We start from the raw sequence: 7,801 nt of genomic DNA on the forward strand, positions 1-7,801 counted from the left end.
TTATTATTTTTCTTCTCATTATTATTAGTGGTGGTAGTTGTGGTAGTAGTAGTAGCAGTTTTATTATTACTGCTACTACCACCACTACCATCACTACTACTACTACTACTACTACTACTACTACTACTACTACTCTCCCTCATAACTCACACCTCCATCACCTTTCTTTCCCTCACCCCCTTCCCATATTTACACTACTTTCAAATCCCTCCTGTTCCCTTCTTCCTCTTCTTTCTTTTTACCGTCTACCTCTCACTTTTCTTTCTTACACTTCCATCAAACCTCTTCTCTTCTTCCTCCTCTCTCTACCTCTCTACCGGCGGAAACAAATATTGATAAATCTTGGGGGGCCTTCACCACAATATTGAACAATGCCATAAGCATATGCGTACCCTATCGTAACAGACGTTCAGCTTTTAAGAAGAAACCCAAATGGTGGAATAACGAAATTCAAAATAGCCTATCTCTTACAAAACGCGTATACAGTAGATACATATCAACTCAGAGTGAGGCTGACAAACTAGAGTCAGACAGAATTCGCCGCGAAACCAAGAAATTAATAAAACGAAGCAAGAAAAATCTTGAAGAATATATAGCGGAAACGAGTAAATCTAATCCCAATGAATTTTTTAGGTATGTAAATAATAAAAAGTCACTCACTTGTGGTATCGGACCGCTTGCTAATGATAATGATAACCACACGAACGATGAAAATGAAATGGCTACAATCCTAAATAACTTTTTCGCATCCGTATTTACCGACGAAGATTGTTTATCACCTCAACCGCCGGAGGTTAGAAGGACCGAAAAGATGTTAAGTGGCGTGCTCATCGTAGAAAGTGACATTTTACGCACAATTGAAAAGATTAAAGTAAGCAAAGCTCCTGGTCCAGACAAAATTACCCCAAGGGTCTTAAAAGAAATCAAACATCAAATTTGTAAACCGCTCTCCATCATATTCAATAAATCTTTAACAGCTGGAAAAGTTCCGTCAGATTGGAAACTTGCAAATGTCACACCAATTTTCAAAAAGGGGGACAAGTCTCATCCAGGAAACTATCGACCAATTAGCCTGACATCGATTGTTTGTAAGTTAATGGAGAGTATCATTCGCGACAATATAGTGAAATTCTTCGAAGAAAATAATATGAGAAATAATTCGCAACATGGCTTCCGTAGTAAACGTTCGTGTTTAACTAACTTACTTGATTTTTTCATTATATTTTTGAGGTGTTCGATGAAAGCAGATCAGTAGATATCAGATATCTGGACTTCCAAAAGGCATTTGATAAAGTCCCCCACCAACGATTGCTCAGCAAACTATTGGCGCACGGTATCTCGGATAACATTCACAATTGGCTTGTGGACTGGCTCTCTGAGCGGAAACAGAGAGTAGTTCTAAACGGTGTTACATTTAACTGGCTCGACGTCAGAAGCGGCGTACCTCAAGGATCAGTGCTTGGCCCCATGCTCTTCTTAATTTGTGTTAATGATATCGATGATGGGCTCACTTGCAAAGTATCAAAATTTGCTGATGACACAAAAAATGCTTGTAAAGTAACTGTGACACTCGACGAAGAAGCCTTACAATCAGATCTAGATCGACTTGCACGTTGGGCCAATCAATGGCAAATGAAATTTAACGTTGACAAATGTAAAGTGTTGCACATCGGAAAAAATAACAATCGCGTTCCGTACGTAATGAATGGCAAACAACTTTCTCCAGCAAGTAAAGAAAAGAATCTTGGAATCACTATATCAAGCGATTTAAAGCCCGGTCAGCATTGTTCAGAGGTAGTTAAAACTGAAAACAAATTGGTTGGCTTCATCGGACGAGTCTTTAATAATAAATCGGAAAAAAAGTAATATTAAAACTGTATAATTCGTTGGTTCGACCCCGTCTAGAGTACTGTGTACAGTTTTGGTCTCCCTACTACAGAAAAGACATAGAAAAGTTGGAACGGGTTCAACGAAGAGTAACAAAGATGATTCCTAGGTTGAGAAATTTATCATATGAACAAAGGCTTAAAAAAGTAAATTTATTCAGTCTATCAAAACGAAAAATGCGAGGCGATCTAATAGAAGTGTTTAAAATGTTTAAAGGATTCAGTGATATTAATGCGGAAGATTACTTTACAATTGATCGATCAAATAGAACAAAAAGAAATCACAATTTGAAGATAAGTGGTAAAAGATTCTCGTCGCACGAAGCTAAACACTTCTTCTTCAATCGAGTTGTTAATGTTTGGAACTCTCTACCCTGTGATGTCGTTGATAGTACAACAGCTACGGCCTTCAAGAATAGATTAGACAAGTGTTTTGAATCCAACCAGCAACTAAGATATTACTCATTGTCGTAGTAACGTGAAGTTCTTTCGAATACTGGTGTCCTTGTCCGCTTTTATCGCCCGGTTAGTGGTAGCAGTAAGGTAGTTCTTTCCTCTTTCCTACATAATTTCCATGCAGTTTTTCCATGCTGCATGGTTCTTTTTCCTTTCCTGCCAGCTTTGGCTGGAGGGATGGGGGGTGGGGAGGAGCCTTCGCCTTTGCTGTCCTTCATCTTCCACCTTTGATTAGATAGTTAGTGTAGCTTGTCACAAACAGCCTCGTAAGGACCAGCAGGTCTGCTGTTGTTTGTTCTTCCTTGTGTTCCTTTGTGTACCTTCCTCCTCTTTGCCCCCTACCTTCTTTCCAACCCCATCATCATCTTCTTCAACGCATTCCCCTTTCACTAACAACTATTACATCCCTTTCCTCCCCTTCCCCCTCTAACTATATTTTTGCACCCACTCACCTCTTCTCCCATTCCTCTTCCCTCTTTCTCTGCCCCTCCTTCTTCTTCTTCTTCTCTATCCCTTCACCCATTCCATGAAGAAGACCTCTCAACCCCCCCCCCATTTGAACCCATTTCCTCCCCTCACCCCTCTCCTCCTCCCGCTTGCCCTTGGACGGAGTAAGTCTCAATGCTTAAAGTCGAGTTGGTAATTGAGGAGGAGGAGGAGGAGGAGGAAGAGGGAGGAGGAGGAGGAGGAGTGCTTGAGGCTCGAGGGAACACGAGAAATACAAGAAAAAAATGAATCCTAAAAATAAAAGTATAAGACAGAAAAATGTTAGGAAGGGAACGAAGAAAAAAAAATAGCAAAAAATGAAACGAAAGTGGAGGAGAAGCAAGCAGGATGAGGAGAAAGAAAAGGGTGAAGAAAACATCTGATATAAATAGAAGGTAAAGAAGGAGTTTAAAAAAGATGAGAAAGAAGGAAGAGGAGGAAAAGGGAGGAGGAAGACTAGTTCAAGATGTAAATGAGAAAGAAAGGGAAAAAAATGTGTAAAAGGAGGAGGAGGAGGAGGAGGAGTAAAAGAGGAAGATTAATTCAAGGGGATGGAAATGAGGAGGAAAGGAAAAAAATACATAATAAAAGAAGGAAGAGGAAAATGTGTAAGATTAGAAAAAAGAAAGAAAAGAAATGGATGAAAACCAGACGAATAGTTAAGAATAGGAGTAAAAATGGATAAAAAGAACAAATAAAAAAGAGAAGATAAATAAAGATGAAGAACGGAAAATCCTGCTCGTCGTTAGATGGAGGAAGGAAGGAAGAAAAGAAGCTAAAAAAATATAACAGGAAAAAGCAAGGGAAGGCAAAAATATACAAAGAAAAGCAGGGACAGAAAGAAGGAAGAGGAGGAGGAGGAAGAGGAAGGAGGGGGTAGGAATATGAAAGAGGAGGAGGATGATGGTGGTGTGGTGGTGGCAGTGATGGTATAAAAATAGAGAAAAAAAGCGGGAAGAGGAGGAAGAGGAGAATACGAAACACGAATATGAAAATAAAGAAAACTGAAAGGAATAACAACCACAGTAATGATGGCGGTGATGATAGTGATGGCGATGACTTGTAACAATGGTGTTGATTTTGGTAGTTTCGTTAGTAGTAGTAGTAGTCATGGTGGTGGTGATGGTGGTGGTGAAGGGGGGAGGGGTGCCCTTGGTCAAAGTCAAGGCGGCACCACCACCACCACCACCAGCAAGAAGCAAACACACACACACACACACACACGTACACCACTGGCTTACACAGGCACGCACATAGCTATAAAAATTCTTACTGTTAACCCCGTCTTCACCACCACTACCACCACCACCACCACCTACACCACCGCCTACACCACCATCATCACCACTTTTATTATGCAATTTGTAACTAAGGCAAGCATATGTGGTGGTGGTGGTGGGAGGGAGGGAATGGCGTTGTTAGTGAAGGAGGAAGAAGATGGACGAAAGGAGAAGAGGAGGAAAAAGAGGAAGAGACGAATGCGAAGGAAAAACTGAGGAGAAAGAGGAAGAAACGAAGATGGAGGAAGAGAGGAGAGAGAATAATGAAGGAGAGGGATAGAGATAGAGGGAGAGAGAATGGTTGTATTGGTGTAGGTGGACGAAAGGGGAAGAGAGAAGGCGAAAGAGGAGACAAAGATGGAGGAAGGAAGGAAAAGGGGAGAAAGTGTACGAAGAGAGGAGAGAAGAGAAAAGAGGAAGAGAAAATGGATGAAAAAAGGAGAGGAGGAGAAAGATAACGAAGAAAGTGAGAGAGGAAGAGGAGACAAAGATGGAGGAAGAAAGGAGAGGAGAAAGACAAAAAAGGAGAGAAGGGGAAAGAGGAAGACATAATGGTGGTGGATGTGGAGAAACGGATATAAACGTGGATTGGTGGTGTTGAATGTGGTGGAAGAAAGTGTAAGAAGAGACAAGATGGAGGAAGAAGGTGGAAGAAGGAAAAAGATGAAGAAAAAGAGCATGAGGAAAAGGTAAAGGTGGTGGTGAAGGTGGAGTTAGAGAAAGAAGGAAGAGGAGGAGGAGGAGGCGTGGTGGTGGTAGCGGTGGTGGTGATGAAAGAAGGAGGTAGAAGAAGAAAGGAGAGGGAGGAAGAAAGAGGAAGAGGAGTCATGGAGGAGGAGGAGGAGGAGGGGTAATGGTGATGCGGTGGTGCTGGCTGTGGTGGTGATGGTGGTGAGAGGAAAAGCGCGGCAACGTTGCTTTCCTATTGGTGGTGCTGAGAGAGAGAGAGAGAGAGAGAGAGAGAGGGAACATGACGCGGCACCAGCGCACCACCACCACCACCACCACCAGCAACACCGCGGGCCCAGCGTTGCCACTCCCCGGCAGCGAGACTTGGCAACGACGCACATCTAGAATTACAACAAGAGGGAAATTAATGATGCCGCCGATTCGGAAACGCGACTTTTTGCCTCTGACACAAATAACGCCGAGTGGAGACAGCTACGTGCGTGTGCTGTGCGTGTGGGCGTGGTTCCGTGTGTTTTGCGTGCGTATGTGAGGCGTGGGTGCGGCGTGGAGGCGTGTTATGCAGTTAAGCGGAGCCGCCAGTCTAACCCAGCCCCGTCCTCTCCCTCTTCCCTTCCCTTCCCTCCCTTTCCCTTCTCCCCCTTCCCTTCCCTTCCCGCCCTCTCCCACCAAGCCAGCCAGCCAGACAGCCAGGCCACTACCCTTTTTTCTGCCTTCTTTTTCCTTTCCTAGTTTTTCCTCTCGTTCTTTTCTTTCTCGTCTTCCCTTCTTCCCATTTCCCAAGCTTATATTTTACACATTTTCTTATTTCACTTTTTTGTTTACATGATTTATATTCTACATGTGCGTTTCATCTCTCTCTCTCTCTCTCTCTCTCTCTGAGGCAGCAGCTATGGACGTTAACTTGTACAAAACACATGAAAATCGCCTTTACCGAACCTGGAACTAGAGATGCGTACAGGTGAGAGAGAGAGAGAGAGAGAGAGAGAGAGAGAGAGAGAGAGAGAGAGAGAGAGAGAGAAGGGGGGAAAGGTAAGAGGAGACACTAAGGGGGGTGAAGTGGGAGAGAGGGAGGAGACGGGTGGAGAGGGGTAGACAGGGGGGAGGGCTGTCACGTGGTCTTAACCTGACAGAGGGCTGACGGGGGTGCATCATTGAGAGAGAGAGAGAGAGAGAGAGAGAGAGAGAGAGAGAGAGAGAGAGAGAGAGAGAGAGACTGGCAAACTGGTTGGCTGTTTTTTTTTTGCAGGAGGGAGGAGGGGAGTGCAAAAGCAAGTCTCTCTCTCTCTCTCTCTCTCTCTCTCTCAACGCACCTGTCTTCTTCGCCCAACGCAACAAACCACTTCCTCCTGCTTCATCATTTCCTCTCTCTCTCTCTCTCTCTCTCTCTACGCATGCGGAAGGGAGGGGAGGGATAAATTTTGCATAGAACATCATAACAAGGTGTGTGTGTGAGTATTTGTGTGTGAGAGAGAGAGAGAGAGAGAGAGAGAGAGAGAGAGAGTGTGTGTGTGTGTGTGTGTGTTAGCTCCGATTTAAAACTCCCGTAATGCATTGTGGGTTAGTGTGACAATAAGAGAGAGAGAGAGAGAGAGAGAGAGAGAGAGAGAGAGAGAGAGAGAGAACAAAGCAGATTAACATTCATGACATCTTTCTCTCTTCTCTCTCTCTCTCTCTTGTTTTTAATGAAACAAAAATTTAATGTATTCATAGAATTTTCTTTTTCTCTTCTTATTGAGAATTTTCATTAAACTACATAAGAGAGAGAGAGAGAGAGAGAGAGAGAGAGAGAGAGAGAGAGAGAGAGAGAGAGAGAGAGAGAGAGAGAAAAAAAAAAATTCTGATAGCAATTATTGATTTAATTTGACTGACGGTCTACACACACACACACACACACACACACACTGAAAGCATTGTAAGATGTTTAATAATAATAATAATAATAATAATAATAATAATAATAATAATAATAATAATGATAATAAGAATATTATATAAAAAATGGTATGGTGATCCAAAAACCTTCCATTCCCGGACTCACACAAGCCACTGCTCATCTTGTTTGGGAGGAACAGTGGCGCAAGACGAGTACATTTGATTCTATTTCAAGTTAACTAAAACTCGGTCAGGGCCTGTTGAAGCGATTACTCGCACACTCTAAAATCTCTCACGTGATAAATTATGATGCACTGTGCCTATATTCTACAAGACATTGATCCCACGTGTTTATGAAAACACTTTTCATGTGAATTGGTGAGAAACACCCTACCATTCAGTTATTACAAGCTAAATACTCGCAACTAAGCTTACACCATACTCGCCTTTTTTTTCTACTCTCCTGCCGCATGTGTAGCTTGAACCATTTTTCCAATAGATTCCACGAAGACTAATGTTTAATCTGGCAAGTACCGAACATAATCTAGCTAGTAGAACTCGTGGTAAAGAGATATTTAAAAGGCCGAAACCCGCACGGTGCCGAAAAGAAAGGCTGAGCGGCCGAACTCACCCTCACCGAGACCTACCAAACAAAAGGGGAAACCAGAACTGTAGCTGTGGGACAGGGGAGAAAGAAACAGTGGAACATCTAACTGTAGAATGTAGCAACTACGAGAGGCAGAGAGGGGAGTTAGCAGTAGTGAAATTGACCTATCTTTCGGCCACTCCTCTTGACACTTTTGCAGGAACAGTGAGTAGCGGGCTTTTTTTTTTTTTTTCATTATAATTTCCTTTCCTTTTTTGCCCTTGAACTGTTTCCTCTACTGTAAAAAAAAAAAAAAAAAAAAAGGCAGGGAGGAGTGGACTAGGAGGCTAGAGGAGGACAACGGGGCAACCTGCACTGTGTTGGGGCTGTATGGAGACAAAAAGGAAACAGAATGAAGAATTATAAAGCTGGCAAATGTATTCCTGATGCAGTGCTGGAAAAAAATGGCACAAATGCTTGAATAAGTGCACAGAAAAAGAATGAAAATAAGAGATTTCAGCAAAAACAGAAAATTATAATACAAC

Source organism: Eriocheir sinensis, chromosome 8 (genome assembly GCF_024679095.1).
Source record: "Eriocheir sinensis breed Jianghai 21 chromosome 8, ASM2467909v1, whole genome shotgun sequence".
NCBI lineage: Eukaryota > Metazoa > Arthropoda > Malacostraca > Decapoda > Varunidae > Eriocheir > Eriocheir sinensis.